The sequence below is a fragment of the Chiloscyllium plagiosum genome, unplaced genomic scaffold (genome assembly GCF_037043375.1).
Source record: "Chiloscyllium plagiosum isolate Xiang-an unplaced genomic scaffold, Cpla_swu_hap1 HiC_scaffold_41, whole genome shotgun sequence".
Taxonomy (NCBI): Eukaryota; Metazoa; Chordata; class Chondrichthyes; order Orectolobiformes; family Hemiscylliidae; genus Chiloscyllium; species Chiloscyllium plagiosum.
The window spans coordinates 34667673-34686315 of NW_028270179.1; the positions used below are offsets into that span (position 1 = coordinate 34667673).

At 46.1% G+C, this 18643-nt stretch overlaps 1 long non-coding RNA gene across 2 annotated transcripts in view; it reads right to left on the reverse strand.

Moving 5' to 3' along the window:
• Positions 1 to 1356: 1356 nt before the first annotated feature.
• The window catches only part of LOC148138225 (uncharacterized), a 52307-nt gene continuing 35020 nt past the window's right edge, over positions 1357 to 18643 (reverse strand). Inside the window, exons 3-4 of one of the 2 annotated variants that reach the window (XR_015754029.1) lie at positions 17022 to 17388; positions 1357 to 2175 (exon numbers count right to left, since the gene is read on the reverse strand). This is a non-coding gene — a long non-coding RNA (uncharacterized LOC148138225). The remainder of the gene's footprint in view (positions 2176 to 17021; positions 17389 to 18643) is intronic. The other variant, XR_015754028.1, reaches the window with a different exon arrangement.

Consider the following 18643-nt stretch of genomic DNA (forward strand, 5'->3'; position numbering starts at 1 on the left):
AATAGGCTGGATTGGATTTGTCCTGATTTTAATATACAGGACATACATGGCCAATTTTCCACATTGCTGGGTCAATACGACTGTTGCATCTGTACTGTAACATGCATCTCCAACACTACAGGACCTTTGCAGTATTCAGCACCACCAACTGTTTCTTGATATCATGTGTGGTGAATCAAATTGGCATAAGAGTGGTTTTGTCATGAAGAGGACCACTGTAGGAGGCTGAGGTAGATCATTCACTCAGATCTTGATCATAGTTGAAGATACAGAAGACTTTGGTTGGATATTGAAAATTAAACGATTAAGAAGTTGCTCTGCTCAAAGTTTATTTTCCATAGAACAAAGGAGGCTAAACGATATCCAGTTCAGAACAATAAAACATCCCAAATAGAATAGTTGTGAAAGATTTGACACAAGTAAATAATCAATGGATATTTGTAATTTCGAAATGCTAGAACCAACAATGACAGTTTACAGGGCAATCTTTTTCTTCATGAGTGTTGATGTGAAACTCTAAGTAAAATGGTTAAAGATTTTGGACAAAAAAGTCTTGGCTCATTTAAAAAAGGTTTGACGTATATATTTAACATTGCATTACATGAAATGCACACACACACACACACGAATATGCTTTCAGAAGCCATGACAGATCCTACAAGGCCGGATGAGTATTCTTAGTTGGATTTTCCCTCTTGCTATCAGTGCAGTTATCGTCTGAATGAACACCTCCTCTGACTTAAAAGATTGAAAGCGTCTGTTGTTACCTATTGGCAGATATGCTGTACATACCGACTACATGACTCTCTGAGATGTTTTCTTTTTTTTATTTTAGAACGCTGTGACCCATAATAGGCAGCATATCACTAAGATGGGGGATGTGCTGATAGAAAGTATTTGGACATCTGTTACTAAGGTAATTATCACTGCCAACATTGAAGCATGTCTCCATTCCGCTTCCTTTTTCTGTATGGAAACTTAGCGCCATCGAAAAACCATCTTGTGAGTATGAAAGCAGCATGAATCGACCCGATACTCAATGCTATCAGCACAGATACTGACAGCGATTTCAAGTTAGAGACTCACAGAGAGGAACTGCACCATGTGAGTCACCAGAAACAGTTGTGTTGAAGATAGAGCAGGAAAGAAGCTTTCGTACAAGAAAAGTAATGTTCTCACGGCCAGAGGCGGCAAACCAGTTCTGCTCCAAGTATCTCAGGGGAGTGCCTGATTGGGGCACTGAGTGTGGGAAAAAAAGGACGGTAGTCTTGCAAATGCAAATGAATGTTACATTCATGAGTATGTCATCAAATATATGACATCATGAAGAGCAATGGTGAATGCTCGACTAGGTGACATGACTTTACAAAGTGCTCAGAGCCTATCCAGTGCAGCATGCCATGGCAGCTATTTTATGCTCCCATCATGATTCAACATCGAATAACCAATATATTAGCAAGCATTGCATCAAAAATAAAAGTCCCTTATCTCTTGATAGTGTCCAAATGCTATTATGCTGAGTGTATGAATGAACAGTGCGTTGCTGTGTAAGATCTCATTGTTTCTACCATGGATGTGAAACCTAATGAATAAAGGTACGTTTTTGCACCAGTCCAGTTCTTTGTGCTCCAGCAAGTTTTCTGGTTACTGACCACAAACAGAGACAAAACATAGAGTATGAGTCCAATCTGGGTCTATTTGTCAATGGAGATATTTTGGGATTCAGTTTTTTAAATGTTTTTTCCAGAATTGCAGCTGATAATCGGTTTACAATGTCAATAATAACAACACAGTCGCAACAGCCACTAAAATCCCATCTCACATGTTTATTTTCCCCAAATTAACTAGAATAAGCAAACAACTGAAATCAGTTTTGAGGGGAAAACGTTGACAATTGAATGGAACAAATAATGTTGTTACTGAAAGGTGATGTTTAGTTCAGAAACGATATACAGAGGAACTTCAATTATCCAAATGAGATGAGCGGGCACTATTTCAATCGGATGATTGATTATTCAGTTAATTGATTTCCTTTGGGGCTCAGAGTTTTCTGTGATGTTGGCTCCCCTTAAGGAGACTAGGCAGCAGCACACTGCACACCAGCCCCCACCTGGACTGTCCAGGACTGTTCTCAGCAGCATTTCAGTGAGCCGAGTTTGTTCGTAATCATTGTACCTGTACAAAAAAAAGTAATCAGTATTAAAACAGCTTGTTGATCTAATTATTCTATTGGGACCTCGAAATCCCCTTCAGATAATCCTAAATTCGGATAATTGATATTCAGATTATTGAGGTTCTTCTGTACAAAGTGTTCAACTGAAAAGTATTAACTCAACCTATTTATTAAGTGACTGCGGTTAATGGTAGTTTCCATTGTGGCACTGGAAGGTTTCCCACTTCCATTAACTCGGGACTCCTTTCAACACGTTATCTCAATGTGTCAATATTCCCATCATTTACTGAAACCAGTATGTAGTAGGAGCTCCACAGAGACAGACAGACAGACAGACAGAGAGACAGAGAGACAGACAGACAGACAGAGAGACAGACAGACAGACAGAGAGACAGAGAGACAGACAGACAGAGACAGACAGACAGACAGACAGACAGACAGAGAGACAGACAGAGAGAGAGAGACAGACAGACAGACAGACAGACAGAGAGACAGACAGACAGACAGACAGACAGACAGAGAGACAGACAGAGAGACAGACAGAGAGACAGACAGAGAGACAGAGAGACAGACAGACAGAGAAAGAGAGAGAGAGAGAGATCAGAACCTGACTGCAATCAAATGGAATGTTCTGATGATAGACAGGAGTTTGTCACAGGGTTTTAACTGGCTTTCTCCAGATATAACATCCTTACCATCTAGAATCAAATAAAAACCTTCTCTTATTTGAGGTGCTTCCTGTCCATTCACCACATTGATGTTATTCCTGGGAAGTCATACTATACAGCTCCTCAACCCGAACTAAATTGTTGCTCGTACTTTTTCAAATCATTGAAGCCAATGGCTTCAGTTCAAATGAAAATGTCATTCCTTATCCACTAATTATATTCACCAATAATTGAGGCTAATTCAGACAGCTCCGAACCTCCTGGTCTTTTTAACCCCTGCGATGATTTATGTTTCCATGTAATCTCCAGCACCAATCCTGTCAAGTACCATTTTCATACATTTCTCATCAACCACCACCCTCTGTCTTCTTTCAGCAAGCCAATTACTGATCCAAACTGCTATATCTCCCACAATGCCATTCTTCCGCATTTTGTACAATAGCCTACTGTGGAGAACCTTATTGAACGCCTTGCTGAAATCCACATACACCACATCAGCCGGTTTACTCTTATCTACCTGTTTGTTCAGCTTCTCAAAGAACTGAATAAGGTTTGAGAGGCACGACCTACCCTTCACAAAACCATGCTGACTATCCCTAATCAAATTATTCTTTTCTAGATTATTATAAATCCTATGTCTTATAACCTTTTCCAACGCTTTACCAACAACTGAAGTAAGGCTCACTGGTCTATAATTACCGCGATTGTCTCTACCCCCCTTCTTGAACAGGGGAACCACATTTGCTTTCCTCCAGTCTTCTGGCACTATTCCTGTAGACAATGACGATTTAAAGATCAATGCCAAAGGCTCGGCAATCTCCTCCCTGGATTCCCAGAGGATCCTAGGAAACAAAATCCAATCCGGCCCAGGGGACTTATCTATTTTCACACTCTGTAGGATTTCTAATACCTCTTCCTTGTGAACCTCAATCCCACCCCCAGTCTAGTAGCCTGTATCTCAGTATTCTCCTTGACAACATTGTCATTTTCTAGAGTGAATACTGTCGAAAAATATTCATTTAGTGCTTCCCTTATCTGCTCTGACTCCACACACAACTTCCCACTACTATCCTTCATAGGCCCTAATCTTACTCTCGTCATTCTTAAATACCTACAGAAAGCCTTAGGGTTTACCCTGATCCTATCTGCCAACAACTTCTCATGTCTCCTCCTGGCTCTTCTGAGCTCTCTCTTTTCCTCTTGGCTAATCGTACAATTTCTCCTGTCATCCACGGTTCATGAATATTGCCCTTCCTATCCTTTGCCTTCACATGCAGGACATGCCTATCCTGCACTTTCTTTAACCTATCTTTGAAAGCCTCCCACATCTCAAATGTCGACTTCCCTTCAAATACCTGTGTCCAATCCACATTTTTGAGCTCCTGCCTAATTTTGATATAATTGGCCTTGGCCCAGTTTAGTGCTCTTCCCTTGGGACCACTCTCATCTTTATCTATGAGTATGCTAAAACTTACAGAACTGTGGTCACTGTTCCCAAAGAAATTCCCCATCGCAACTTCTACCACCCGTCCTGGCTTGTTCCCCAGTTCCAGGACCAATATGGCCCTTTCCCCCGTCGGACTATTGACATACTGCTCTAGAAAACTCTCCTGGACGCTTCTTACAAAGTCTACCCCATCCAGACCTCTGATGCTACGTGTATCCCAGTCAATGTTGGGAAAATTAAAATCTCCCGTCACCACTACCCTATTGCCTCTACATCTATTTATACAATCTTCCCAATTTGGTGCAGCGTCCCTGGAGAAACACCAGCTACGTCTCCCAACACTGCTTTGCTTCCTGATTTCCAACAAGATTTTTAAATGTTCCACCTCTTGACAGTGAGACCATAGTAGTTCTCCTCAATTCTACCTTGTGCACAATGTTTTTGATCACTCGGGGACAAATTAAGGGCTTAGATATTAACAGGGAATGGAGATGACAATCAGATCAACCATGGTCTTATCACATAGTGAGGTCGTCTCAAAGGGCTGACTGGTTTTTCTGCTCCTCATTCCTGCCACCACAAGATTCAATGCTTTTCACTGAGACCTTTACTGGAGATTTCATCCTCCAGCTCCACGCTCAGCAAACCAAACCGTCCAGCTTTTTCTCACCTCAGCGATTCCAAATGAGCTGTCATCTCTACAAATCTCCAAATGACTTTTGGAAGAAGCACCCACACCAATAAACAAAACAGCTGCCTGTTACCATCTCCATGCGAATAGAGAAAATGAAATGTAAACTGAAGATCATCTAAATTCCAAACCTTCCTTTCATTCAGCGATTCGTATGGAATTTGAATATCCACCTCACTGGAAGCAAAGTGGTGAGAGTCGTCATTTCAGCAGAAAGAAACCCTCTGAGCGTTCCCACTTCACTCACTTGGCAGAAAGAACATGGTTCAGTGCTGAATGTGATGACTTCTCTGGTGTTTCTGTCAGCTGAATAACTGCGTGAATCCATTCCATCACTGAGGGCTGTTCCCACTGTGGTGCTTGCAGGTTGGATAACTGTGAGAATACCCTGCCCACACTGAGAGCAGGTGAACGGCCTCTTCTTGCTGTGAACCTCCTCGTGTGCTTTCTGGTTGGATAACTACAAGAACACCTTCCCGCACTGAGAGCGGGTGAATGGGCTTTCCCCTGTGTGCAGCCACTGGTGTACGTGCAGGCTGGATAGGTGAGAGAATCCTTTCCTGCACTTAGAGCAGGTGAACAGTTTCTCTTCATTATGAATCCGTTGCTGTTGCAGCAGGTTGTAGGACACAGAGAAACCCTTCCCGCACTGCGAGCAGGTGAATGGCCTCTTCCCGGTGTGAATCCAATGGTGAATGACCAGGGTGAAGGACTGCAGGGAGGATGAGCCAGCTGACCATGGCACCATGATGCTGGAGGCCATTCAAGAGGGGGAGCAAAAAGTGAACTGGTAATTATAGGGGACATTATAATTAGGGGAACAGATAGTATCCTTTGTAGGATGTATCGTGTGTCCCACATGGTGTGCTCTCTGCCTGGTGCCACGGTGCAGAACATCTCCGACCGGCTTGAAAGGATATTGGAGTGGGAAGGGGACGATCCAGTTGTTGTGATCCACGTTGGGACAAACAACATCAGCAAAGTGAGGAAGGAGGACCTGGGAATTATCAAGCACTCGGAAGGAATTTAAGGAACAGGTCCTCAAAGGCTATAATCTTCAGATTACTACCCGAAACACATGCAGATTGGTTTAAGGATAAGAAAATTAAGGAAATAAACACATGGCTAAGGGAGTGGTGGGGAAAGAGGGGTTCCATTTCATGCGATTTTGGCATCAGCTTTGGAACCGCAGAGATCTGTACCGCTCTGACAGTTTCCACCTGAGCTGATCTGGAACCAGTGTTCCAGTGAAAAAGGTCAATAGTGTGGTCTCTAGAACTTTAAACTAGTGAGCTGGGGAACGGCAAGGAGAAAATGACAGGAAATGTGTTGGTAAATAAAAAGGAAAGCAACAGTTTAGCATGTGTGCGGGAGGGTTTAACTACATGGCAGACTATGAAAGAAATTAAAAGAGAGGATAACTTCAGAGCTATTATTATTGGAGATGTTCAAATTCATGGAGGGTACACAATCTAGCAGAACAGCATTCTACCTGAATGCTCATAGCATTTGCAACAAATAGATGAGTGAAAGGCACAATTCATCAAAAATGAATATGATTTAGTAGTCATTGCGGAGACTTAGTTGCAGGATGGTCATAACCGGGAGTTAAATATTCAGGGGTATCAGGTTATTCAGAAGGATGGACAGGAAGGTAAAGATGACATCAGGGTGGTGGTGAGAGATTATACCGGTTCTGCGGAGAATAAGGTTGAATCCATTTGGGTGGAAATGAGAAATTCTGTGAAGAAAGTTAAGGGCAGCACGGTGGCTCAATGGTTCTCACTGCTACTTTCCAGCACCAGGGATTTGGATACAATGGTGGTCACCTGTAGCGTGACATGAACCCAAGGTCCCGGTTGAGGTCCTCCCTATTGGTACGGAACTCAGCTATCAGCCTCTGCTCGGCCACCTTTTGCTGCTGCCTGTCCCAAAGTTTGCCTTGGAGGATGGTCACCCGAAGGTCCGAGGTCAAATGTCCTGGACCACTGAAGTTTTCCCCAACTGGGAGGGAACACTCCTGTCTGTTGATTGTTGTGCGATGCCCATTCATCCGTTGTCGTAGCCTTTGCTTGGTTTCCCCAATGAATAGTGCCTCAGGGCATCCTTGAAGAAGGGCTTATGCCCGAAACGTCGATTCTCCTGTTCCTTGGATGCTGCCTGACCTGCTGCGCTTTTCCAGCAATACATTTTCAGCTCTGATCTCCAGCATCTGCAGTCCTCACTTTCTCCTCAGGGCATCCTTGCCTGCAATGTATAAGAGAGACAACGTTGGCTGAGTCTCATGAGTATCTGCCACGAACATGGTGGAAGGTGTCCCCACATGTAATGGTGGTATCCACATCCACACTCTGACATGTCTTGCAGTGCCTACTGTGACAGGATTGCATGGAGTTGTCCTGAAAGCTGGGCAGTTTGCTACGAACAATTATCTGTTTGAGGTTTGGTAATTGTTTAAAGGCAAGTAGTGGAGGTGTGGGGAAGGTCTTAGTGATTAATAATGTGTTGCAGGTCACAAAGAACATGGCGTAGTTTTACAGCTCCTGGGAAGTAATGGACAATGAAGGGGAGCCTGTCGGTTGCAGCATGTGTCTGTCTCCTTAGGAGGTCATTAACGTTCCTTGCTGTGGCATGTCGGAACTGGCAGTCGATGAGTTGAGCATCATATCCTGTTCTTATGAAGGCATACCTGAGTACTTCCAGATGCCCATCACGTTCCTCTTCATCTGAACAGATCAGGTGTCGGTGTAGGGCGTGTCCATAGGGGATGGCTGTTTTAATATGTTTTGGGTGGAAGCTGGAGAAGTGTAGCATTGTGAGGTTGTTTGTGGGTTTGCGGTAGAGTCTGGTGCTGGCATGTCCATCCTTGATGGAGATGCATGTGTCCAAGAATGAGACAAATAGTCGAGAGTAGTCCATGATGAGTTTGATGGTAGGATGAAACTTGTTGATTACACTGTGTAGTTTTATCAGTAACTCCCCACCATGGGTCCAGAGGAAGAATATGGACCTGGTATATAATGTTGGTTGGAGGTCTTGTGTAGAGAAGAAGTCTTGTTCGAACCTGTGCATGAAGATGTTGGCATATTGGGGTGCAAATCTGGTCCCCATGGCTGTTCCATGGGTCTGGATGAAGAACTGGTTCTCAAAGGTGAAGACGCTGTGATCAAGAATAAAGCAGATGAGTTGTAGGACGGTGTTTGTAGATTGGCAGTTGTTGGTATTGAGTACTGAGGCCGTTGCCATGATGCCGTCGTTGTGGGGATGCTGGTGTAGAGTGCCGAAACGTCCACTGTGACGAGGAATGTTCCTGGTTCGATTGGTCTGTGAGCGCTGAGTTTTTGTAAGAAATCTGTAGTGTCATGACAGAAGCTGGGGATCCCCTTACAATAGATTTCAAGATGCCTTCAACATAGCCAGAGAGATTCTCACACAGGGTCCCATTGCCTGATACGATGGGACTTCCCAGTGTGTTGGCTTTGTGTACCTTTGGAAGGCAGTAGAAGTCGCCTCCACACGAAGTATGTGGGATGAGGGCACGTAGGGAACTCTGAAGGACTGGATCCAAAGTCCTGACCAATGTGTTTAATTCACAGGTGGGTTCTTTGGTCGGATCAGCTGGTAGTTGCCTGTAATGTTCCTGGTTGTTCAGTTGTTGGTACACTTCCTTGCAGTAATCTGTTAAATTCTGAATGTCAATGGCTCCTCCTTTATCTGTTGGTTTGATGATGTTGTGATTGGTTTTGAGAGCCTGGATGGCATTGCGTTGTGAACGGGTGACATTTTGCTCTTCCTTGTGGGTACGGCTGATGAATCTGGCATTTATATATTTCCTGACGGTTTGAGCATATATGTCAAGCTCAGGGCAACGGCCCTCCGGTGGGCTCCAAATTGATGCCTTCTTTGGTTGTTCCTCTACAGATCCCTGTGATGACTGTTCCAGTTCATCAGTGGGCTCATTGGGATCACTGCTGGCATCTTGAAAGTATTCCCAGAGTCTCATTCGTCTGATGAACTCCTCCTTGTCTGCTGCAAGAACCAACATGTCCATTTTGGTGGTGGGTCAGAAGTTGAGACCCCTGCTCAGGACTTCAATCTCTTCTGGTCAAAGGGTGTGGTCCCATAAGTTGATAATAGACTTCCCCGCAGTGATAATGATATCTACTGTAGTGCTAGGGTGGGCTCTGCTACTACTGGTGAGAATGCCAAGTTTCTCCAGTTTTTTGTTCTTGGTGTGCATGTAAGTGGGGTAGTTTTGTCACCTTGTCTGTTTGGCAATGTTGCGTAATTGTACTGCTGTATCTGAGCACAGGATGAGAGTGGGAGCAGAGGCTGATAGCTAAGTTCCCTACCCATAGGGAGGGCCTCAACCAGGACCTTGGGTTTATGTCACACTACAGGTAGCCACCATCGCACTATATACACACACAGACACTCCTATACACACACACATACACGTGTATATACAGACATGCACACAGACACACACACACGCTTACAGGCACACACACTCCCACACTCACACATGCATCCTCTCACACACTCACGTACACACATATACACTCTCTCTCATAGACACTCACAACCCCGCACACCAGACACACACACTCCTACAGACACACACACTCCCACATGCACCCCCTCACAGACTCTACACTCACATACACACACATATACACTGTCTCCCACACTCACAACCCCCCACCCCAGACACACACACACATACACACCCACACAAAGATATATATATGTTTGTGGGGTGAATTTGTACTTGCAGAGTTACATTGTACTTTGCTCAAAAACGGCATGAATTTATGTAAAGACTCTGTTATCTCACTTTCTCGGTTAGAGCCAGTCTAGACATTATGGCACAGACAGAACACAGGAGGCTAACACCAAATGGTACAGTTCACCTGAGAATGTAACTTTTAAAAAGTTTTGTGATTTACAAATGAAAGAAGTGAAACTATAATGGTATTTGAACAGATGAGAGACTCAACAAGGAATCAAGGTATTTTTAAGGTATAATTTCAGATACATCACACCGCAAACCTTTGCTATAAACTCAGTGCCTTCCCACAACCACCAAAGGGGCGCCGCGATCCGACACTGCGGAGCGGTGGTCTAGCCAATCAGAGGACGGGATATGGGCGGGACACCACCATAGACAGCAGCACAGACCAATTGAAGGAAGGGATGGGGTGATAGACGTGGAAACAGAACAATCGGAAAGCAGGACGGTGTGTGACGGTTTGATGGACAGGGGGATGGGCCAACCGGATGTGGGGAAGGGACGGAACGGAACGATGGAAGGTAATTGGACCAATAGGGACGCGGGACGGTGTCTCCAATGTTATTACGCACCGCCCTTTTAACTTTCCCCTCTGACCCTTCAGTTCCGGGTCCTGCACCTTCCCGAGCGGAGGGTGAGGTGGTGTTTCTTTAATATTACTGTCGGCTTTGCTGCCGTCCCAGCGGCTTCTGGATTTGTTTCCGATTACAACCTCCGCAGTTTATCTTTGTGTCTCACTTGGGGACAGTGAGCATTTGGAGATGCCGGTGTTGTGTCACCTGGTGCTGTGTGCGGTCCAGGAGGGCGGGTCACCACACGCTGGGGTGTCCAGCCAATGGGGGCACGGAATACGGCGGGACACCATGATGGACGGCGGTCCCGTCCAATCGAAGGCAGAGGTCGGGCGATGGACGGTGGAACGTGGGAGCCAGACCAATCGGCAAGTGGAGGCGGGGTCTAACGTATTGATTGACAGTAGGGTCGACCAATCGAAGGCGGGTTTGGCGATGACACGGAGATAGAACTCGAGCCGGACCATTGAGAAAGCCGGCGCGTGAACGATGGAGGTGAACAATCAGGTTAGGTCAGGGTCAGGGTCAGGGTCAGGGTCAGGGAGAGGGTCAGGGTGAGGGACAGGGTCAGGGACAGGGTCAGGGACAGGGTCAGGGTCAGGGTGAGGGTGAGGGTGAGGGTCAGGGTGGTGCTGGGTGAGGGTCAGGGTGGTGCTGGGTGAGGGTGAGGGTGAGGGTCAGGGTGGTGCTGGGTGAGGGTGAGGGTCAGGGTGGTGCAGGGTGAGGGTCAGGGTGGTGCTGGGTGAGGGTCAGGGTGAGGGTCAGGGTGGTGCTGGGTCAGGGTGAGGGTCAGGGTGGTGCTGGGTCAGGGTGAGGGTCAGGGTGGTGCTGGGTCAGGGTCAGGGTCAGGGTGGTGCTGGGTCAGGGTCAGGGTGGTGCTGGGTGAGGGTCAGGGTGAGGGTCAGGGTGAGGGTCAGGGTGGTGCTGGGTCAGGGTGAGGGTCAGGGTGGTGCTGGGTGAGGGTCAGGGTGGTGCTGGGTCAGGGTGAGGGTCAGGGTGGTGCTGGGTCAGCGTCAGGGTGGTGCTGGGTGAGGGTCAGGGTGAGGGTCAGGGTGAGGGTCAGGGTGGTGCTGGGTGAGGGTGAGGGACAGGGTGAGGATGGTGCAGGGTGAGGGTCAGGGTGAGGGTGGTGCTGGGTGAGGGTGAGGGTCAGGGTCAGGGCGAGGGTCAGGGAGGTGCTGGGTGAGGGTGAGGGTCAGGGACAGGGTGAGGGTCAGGGACAGGGTGAGGGTCAGGGTGGTGCTGGGTGAGGGTCAGGGACAGGGTGAGGGTCAGGGTGGTGCTGGGTGAGGGTCAGGGTGGTGCTGGGTGAGGGTCAGGGTGAGGGTCAGGGTCAGGGTGAGGGTCAGGGTGGTGCTGGGTGAGGGTCAGGGTGAGGGTCAGGGTGGTGCTGGGTCAGGGTCAGGGTGAGGCTCAGGGTCAGGGTCAGGGTGGTGCTGGGTGAGCACAGCAGCTCCAGCAGCATCCCAGCTGCAGGAAACTCAATGGTTGGGGTAAAATAATTCATCAGGAGTACAGGCAGAGAGAGGAGGGTGGGGAGAAAGTAGCACAGGGTACAACAGGTCAGGGAGGAGGGTGGAAAAGAAGATAGGCAGCTAGGACAAGTCATGGGGACAGTGCTGAGCTGGGTGGGGGGGAACTATTGAAGTAGCAAGTCTGTTTCAGGACATGGTTGAAGAGTTTCAGGGCAGAGAAAATGACCTGGGAGCTGCAGTGGGAGAGGGACTCCATAAGATTCTTGTAGAGAGAGGAGGAAAACATCTTCAAGGCAGGCATCAACTTCACCCTATTATTCACATAGATAACTGAGATCTCCTTACAAGTTTGTTTCTCAATTTTCTGCTGACTATTAGGGGGGGGGGGAAATCTATAATACAATCCCAATAAGGTTATCATCTCTTTCTTATTTCTCAGTTCCACCCAAATAACTTCCCTGGATGTATTTCAGGGAATATCCTCCCTCAGTACAGCAGTAATGCTATCCCTTCTCAAAAATGCCCCCCCCCTTTCTATCCTTCCTGTAGCATTTGTATCCTGGAACATTAAGATTAAATTAGATTAGATTACTTACAGTGTGGAAACAGGCCCTTCGGCCCAACAAGTCCACACCGACCCTCCGAAGAGCAACCCACCCAAACCCATTCCCCTACATTTACCCTTTCACCAAACACTATGGGCAATTTAGCATAGCCAATTCACCTAACCTGCACATTTTTGGACTGTGGGAGGAAACCGGAGCACCGGAGAAAACCCACGCAGACACGGGGAGAATGTGCAAACTCCACACAGACGGTTGCCTGAGGTAAGAATTGAACCCAGGTCTCTGGTGCTGTGAGGTAGCAGTGCTAACCACTGTGTCACCGTGCTACCCATAAATTAAGCTGCTAGTCCTGCCCATCCATGAGCCATGTTTCTGTAATTGCTATGATAATCCCAGTCCCATGTTCCTAACCATGCTCTGAGTTCATTTGCCTTTCCTGTTAGGCAATAGACAATAGTTACAGGAGTAGGCCATTCTGCCCTTCGAGCCTGCACCACCATTCATTATGATCATGGCTGATCATCCTCAAACAGTATCCTGTTCCTGCCTTATCTCCATAACCCTTGATTCCACTATCCTTGAGAGCTCTATCCAACTCTTTCTTAAACAAATCCAGAGACTGGGCCTCCACTGCCTTCTGGGGCAGAGCATTCCCCACACCCACCACTCTGAGTGAAGAAGTTTCTCCTCATCTCTGTCCTAAATGGCCTACCCCTTATTTTTGTGGGATATAGGTAAAGTAGTGTTATTTCTGCAATTATAATTACTTATGCAAGGTAAATGAACTCACACCAGTGTGTAATTGTTTCAACTAAGAGCTGAGTCATCTAGTTTGCAAACTATGTGGAGGAAATACATAATTGTTTTTGTATTAGCTAAAATTGTATGCAAGATGAAACGTGACTGCAAAACAATGGTAGGTGTTACAGACAAATAGATAAGGTGCTGTGAGGATGTAGGTTAAGCCAGATATGCTTGCACAAGCAGTAGTTATAAGCACCTGTTTCCCACTTTTACAGAAACACAGGAACAAACCCCAATTAGAAGGTCCTAAGGATCAGTATGGTTGGGGAAAGCACAGATGGAGAGAGTAGATAATACCTAACAATGGGCCACAGCAGGATGTGGTCAAACGGCCTTGTGAGGCCAGAAATAAGCATTTTGTCACAGACAAGGCCAGATAAGGCAAGAGATAAACAGGAGTAATGGGTGCCGGTCTTAGAAAAGTGGAAGATGTAAACAGGGAGGAGCAATGGGATAAAAGAATAGGAGTTGAAACTTTATTGCTGGAACAGCACAGCAGGTCAGGCAGCATCCAGGGAACAGGAGATTCGACGTTTCGGGCACAGGCCCTTCTTCAGGAATGAGCAGAGAGTGTTCAGCAGGAGAAGATAAAAGGTAGGGAGGAGGGACTTGGAGGAGGGGAGTTGGAAATGTGATAGGTGGAAAGAGGTCAAGGTGAGGGTGATAGGTCGGAGTAGGGTGGAGGCGGAGAGGTCAAGAAGAAGACTGCAGGTCAGGAAGGCGGTGCCGGGCTGGAAGGATCCGGCTGAGACAAGGTGGGGGGAGGGGGGATGAAGAAACTGGTGAAGTCCAAGTTCATCCCCTGCGGTTGGAGGGTTCCCAGTCGGAAGATAAGACGCTCCTCCTCCGACCGTCGGGTTGTTGTGGTTTGGCGGTGGATGAGTCCAATGACCTGCATATCCTCGGTGGAGTGGGAGGGGGAGTTGAAATGCTGTGCCACAGGTTGGTTGGGTTGGTTCGTCCGGGTGGCCCAGAGGTGCTCCCTGAATCGCTCCGCAAGTAGGCGGCCTGTCTCCCCAATATAGAGGGGCCTCCTCTATATTGGGGAGACAGGCCGCCTACTTGCGGAGCGATTCAGGGAGCACCTCTGGGCCACCCGGACGAACCAACCCAACCAACCTGTGGCACAGCATTTCAACTCCCCCTCCCACTCCACCGAGGATATGCAGGTCATTGGACTCATCCACCGCCAAACCACAACAACCCGACGGTCGGAGGAGGAGCGTCTTATCTTCCGACTGGGAACCCTCCAACCGCAGGGGATGAACTTGGACTTCACCAGTTTCTTCATCCCCCCTCCCCCCACCTTGTCTCAGCCGGATCCTTCCAGCCCGGCACCGCCTTCCTGACCTGCAGTCTTCTTGACCTCTCCGCCTCCACCCTACTCCGACCTATCACCCTCACCTTGACCTCTTTCCACCTATCACATTTCCAACTCCCCTCCTCCAAGTCCCTCCTCCCTACCTTTTATCTTCTCCTGCTGAACACTCTCTGCTCATTCCTGAAGAAGGGCCTGTGCCCGAAACGTCGAATCTCCTGTTCCCTGGATGCTGCCTGACCTGCTGTGCTGTTCCAGCAATAAAGTTTCAACTTTGATCTCCAGCATCTGCAGACCTCACTTTCTCCTAAAAGAATAGGAACCAAATTACATAAATATCGTGTATTCGTTGAATTCAGTGTGTGTGTGTCCCTGCCTTGTAGACAGTGGACATCGCACCCTCTTGCAAGGGTAAAATAAATGACACTACTAATTCAGATCTTGTCTCGGACTGAAATTATTGAAGTGAGTGAGCTTTGTTTCTCACATTTTTAAGCTGTGTCCTCTGGTTCGGGACTCACCCATCAACGGAAACATGTTTCCCGCCTCCAGAGTGTCCAATCCTTTAATAATCTTATACGTCTCAATCAGATCCCCTCTCAGCCTTCTAAACTCAAGGGTATACAAGCCCAGTCGCTCCAGCCTTTCAACATTAGATAGTCCTGCCATTCCAGGAATAGACCTCGTGAACCTACGCTGCACTCCCTCAATAGCCAGAATGTCTTTCCTCAAATTTGGAGACCAGAACTGCACACAGTACTCCAGGTGTGGTCTCACCAGGGCCCAGTACAGCTGCAGAAGAACCTCTTTGCTTCTATACTCAATCCCTCTTGTTATGAAGGCCAGCATGCTATTACCCTTCTTCACTACCTGCTGTACCTGCATGCTTGCTTTCATTGACTTATACAAGAACACCCAGATCTCTTTGTATTGCCCCTTTAACTAACTTGACTCCATTTAGGTAGTAATCTGCCTTCCTGTTCTTGCCACCAAAGTGGATAACCATACATTTATCCACATTAAACTGCATCTGTCCACTCACCTTACCTGTCCAGGTCATCCTGTAACCTCCTAACATCCTCCTCACATTTCACTCTGCCACCCAGCTTTGTATCATCAGCAAATTTGCTAATGTTACTATTAATATCATCTTCTATATCATTAACATATATTGTAAAAAGCTGCGGTCCCAGCACTGATCTCTGCGGAACACCACTGGTCACCGCCTGCCATTCCGAAAGGGAGCCAGTTCCCGAGCCACACATTCAAGTCCATTATCTTCCTATTCCTATTCCTGGCCTCTCTAGCCCCTTGCATTGAAATAAATGCAGTTTAATTTATTAGCCTTACCTTGTCCCTGCCTGCCCTTACTGTTTGACTCGCTTCTGTTCTCAACTGTACAAGTCTCAGATTGATCTCTTTCCTCACTATCTCCCTGGGTCCCACCTCCACGCGCCCCACCGCCCCCCCCCCTCAACCTGCCAGTATATTAGTCCCCTTCCAATTTAAGTGCAATTTGTCCTTCTTGTACAGGTCACTTCTACCCCAAAAGAGATTCCAATGATCCAAAACTGTGAATCCTTCCCCCCATACACCAGCTCCTCAGCCATGCATTAATCTATTCTATTCTCTTATTCCTGCCCTCACTAGCTCGTAGCACTGGGAATAATCCAGATATTACTACTCTCGAGGACCTCCTTTTTAAATTTCTGCCTAGCTCTCTGTAATCTCCCTTCAGAATCTCAACCTTTTCCCTTCCAATGTCGTTGGTTCCAATGTGGACAATGACCTCTTGCTGGCCCCTCTCCCCCATGAGAACATTCTGCACCCTCTCTGAGACATCCTTGATCCTGGCACCAGGGAAACAACACACCATTCTACTTTTTTGCTGCTGGCCACAGAAACGTCTGTCTGTACCTCAAACTAGAGAATCCCCTAACGCAATCGATCTCTTGGAACCCGACGCACCCCTCGTTGCATTAGAGCCAGTCTCAATACCAGAAACTTGGCTGTTCGTGCTACGTTCCCCTGAGAATCCATCACCCCGACATTTTCCAAAACAGCATATCTGTTTGAAATGGGTATATCCACAAAAGACTGCTGCACTTGCTGCCTACCTCTCTTACCTTTCCTGGAGTTAACCCATCTATGTGACTGTATCTGAGACTTTCCATCCTTCCTATAACTGCCATCCATCACATACTGTTGCTGTTGCAAATTCCTCATCGCTTCTAACCGATCCATTCGATCTGATAAGATTCGTTGCCAGCAGCATTTATGGCAGATATAATACGCAGTAACCCTTAAACTCTCTTTAAACTCCCACATTTGACAAGAAGTACATATCACTCTATTAAAGGCCATTTTTGCTCCTTTACAATTTACAGACCCAGAAAATAACACTGTCTTATTCCTCTACAAACACTGCCCCAGGTTAAATTATTAGTTATGGCTTATATTTTAAGTTTAATCAAGAGACGTATCTCCAAACACAAATAATCAAGAAAGAACGTACTCTACTCACTACTGCAGATTCTCTGTAGGCCACACTTAAAACAACGATTAACTCGTCTGATTCTGTGCTGTGAACTTTGCCCAACAGTTCCTCCAGGATCAGTTGTGAATTTCACTGTTTGATAATTTTTCCAGACGCACTCTGATGTCCAGCAATACATGAATTCAAACAACAAAGGCAGTTAGTCTAAAATGTAATGCTGAATTATAGAACACATTTACTGCACGAGAAAATAGCCAGGCAGGAAGGCTCAGAAAAGGGTTTTTTTTTGTTTTCTTTGATAGAGTTAGATTCACAGAATCGGTGCAGTGCATAATAGGAATGCAGAAAATCGGGACATCTGAGCTGACCAAGTGATAACAGGATGCTGTAAGGCAATGCAGAACATTTGTCTTAGTATCAGTGAATCTGTGTGAACAGATCACCAAGTGATAACATTCACAGCCGTTCCCTTGTGAAATTAATGACCGTGTTTGAATCTGACCCTGAAATGAAACTTGGTACTATCAAAAGCTTTGTAATTAACAGCTGGATCTTGTTCACTATAATGGATTCTTATTACCCCTTGCAAGCAGGGCAGACACAGAGAGAAAAAAAAAGATCCTTGATGACTTGAGAGTTCAAAAGGACATTTAAGAGAGAGACCATTTTAGTGCTGAGGCTGTTGAATCCAGTAGAAAATTAACTTTTAGTGTTTATCTGCTTTGGATTGAACTTAATTGCATTTTGAGACGTTTTGATGATTTTGAGTAGCCATTATGAAATTCAAACTCTGTAAAAGGAAATACTGATAAAGCTTTAACTTACTTGCTGTTTTTATAGACCATACAGACTACCCAACTGTCAATTCTAACTAATCAGATCTTATGTCTTATTTGAATTTGAATCACCAACTTGAAAAGAAGGCTTGTTTAATTCAAGACTAATTAATCATTTTAAAATAATCTTGCAGTAACATTTCAGCCCCAGGTCCAGAATGATTCTGTGCTTAAGATAAAAAGCAGGAATCTGCTCCCAGCTTAAAATTATTCTAAACCTAACATGGAAGAGATTCAGACACAATCTGTCGGGAAGCCATTTTATGGTCAAAAGTTTGCCTTCTTTGCTAAGAAGCCATTTCGTAAAACAATGATATCAGACATGCGAGCTGTGCAAGGTTACCTTATGACATCTCCCACTTAATTTAGACTGGTACTTCTTTATAGGACCTTATCTCGCCACCAGATGCCTAACTCGGCTGGATTTGTTTTTCCCACCTGATGGATAGCTCAAGGCCTGTAGGAGTGATCAGTCAAGCGTACACACACCTGTCAATTAACTTTCCTTATTAATAACTTTCCTTCCCTGTCAATTAAATTATTGTCTTTCACTGTTATCTGTCTAATTAAGAACATGCAATGTTTTCTTCAAACTTTGTATAAAGGAAGCCACTTTGTATCAGTACATCGGAGTAACCTGCTGGGGCACTTGAAGAGCTGGTACCCTACTCTCCGAGGTTATTAGAACCAAGTTAGTTTAGCTTGTAGGTATCAGTGTTATGTTGTAACAGTGATGCTATTAGTGAATAAAGGGGATGACTAAAATTAAACTAATCTGTCTGTAAGAGGTTTTTATTCCAGACT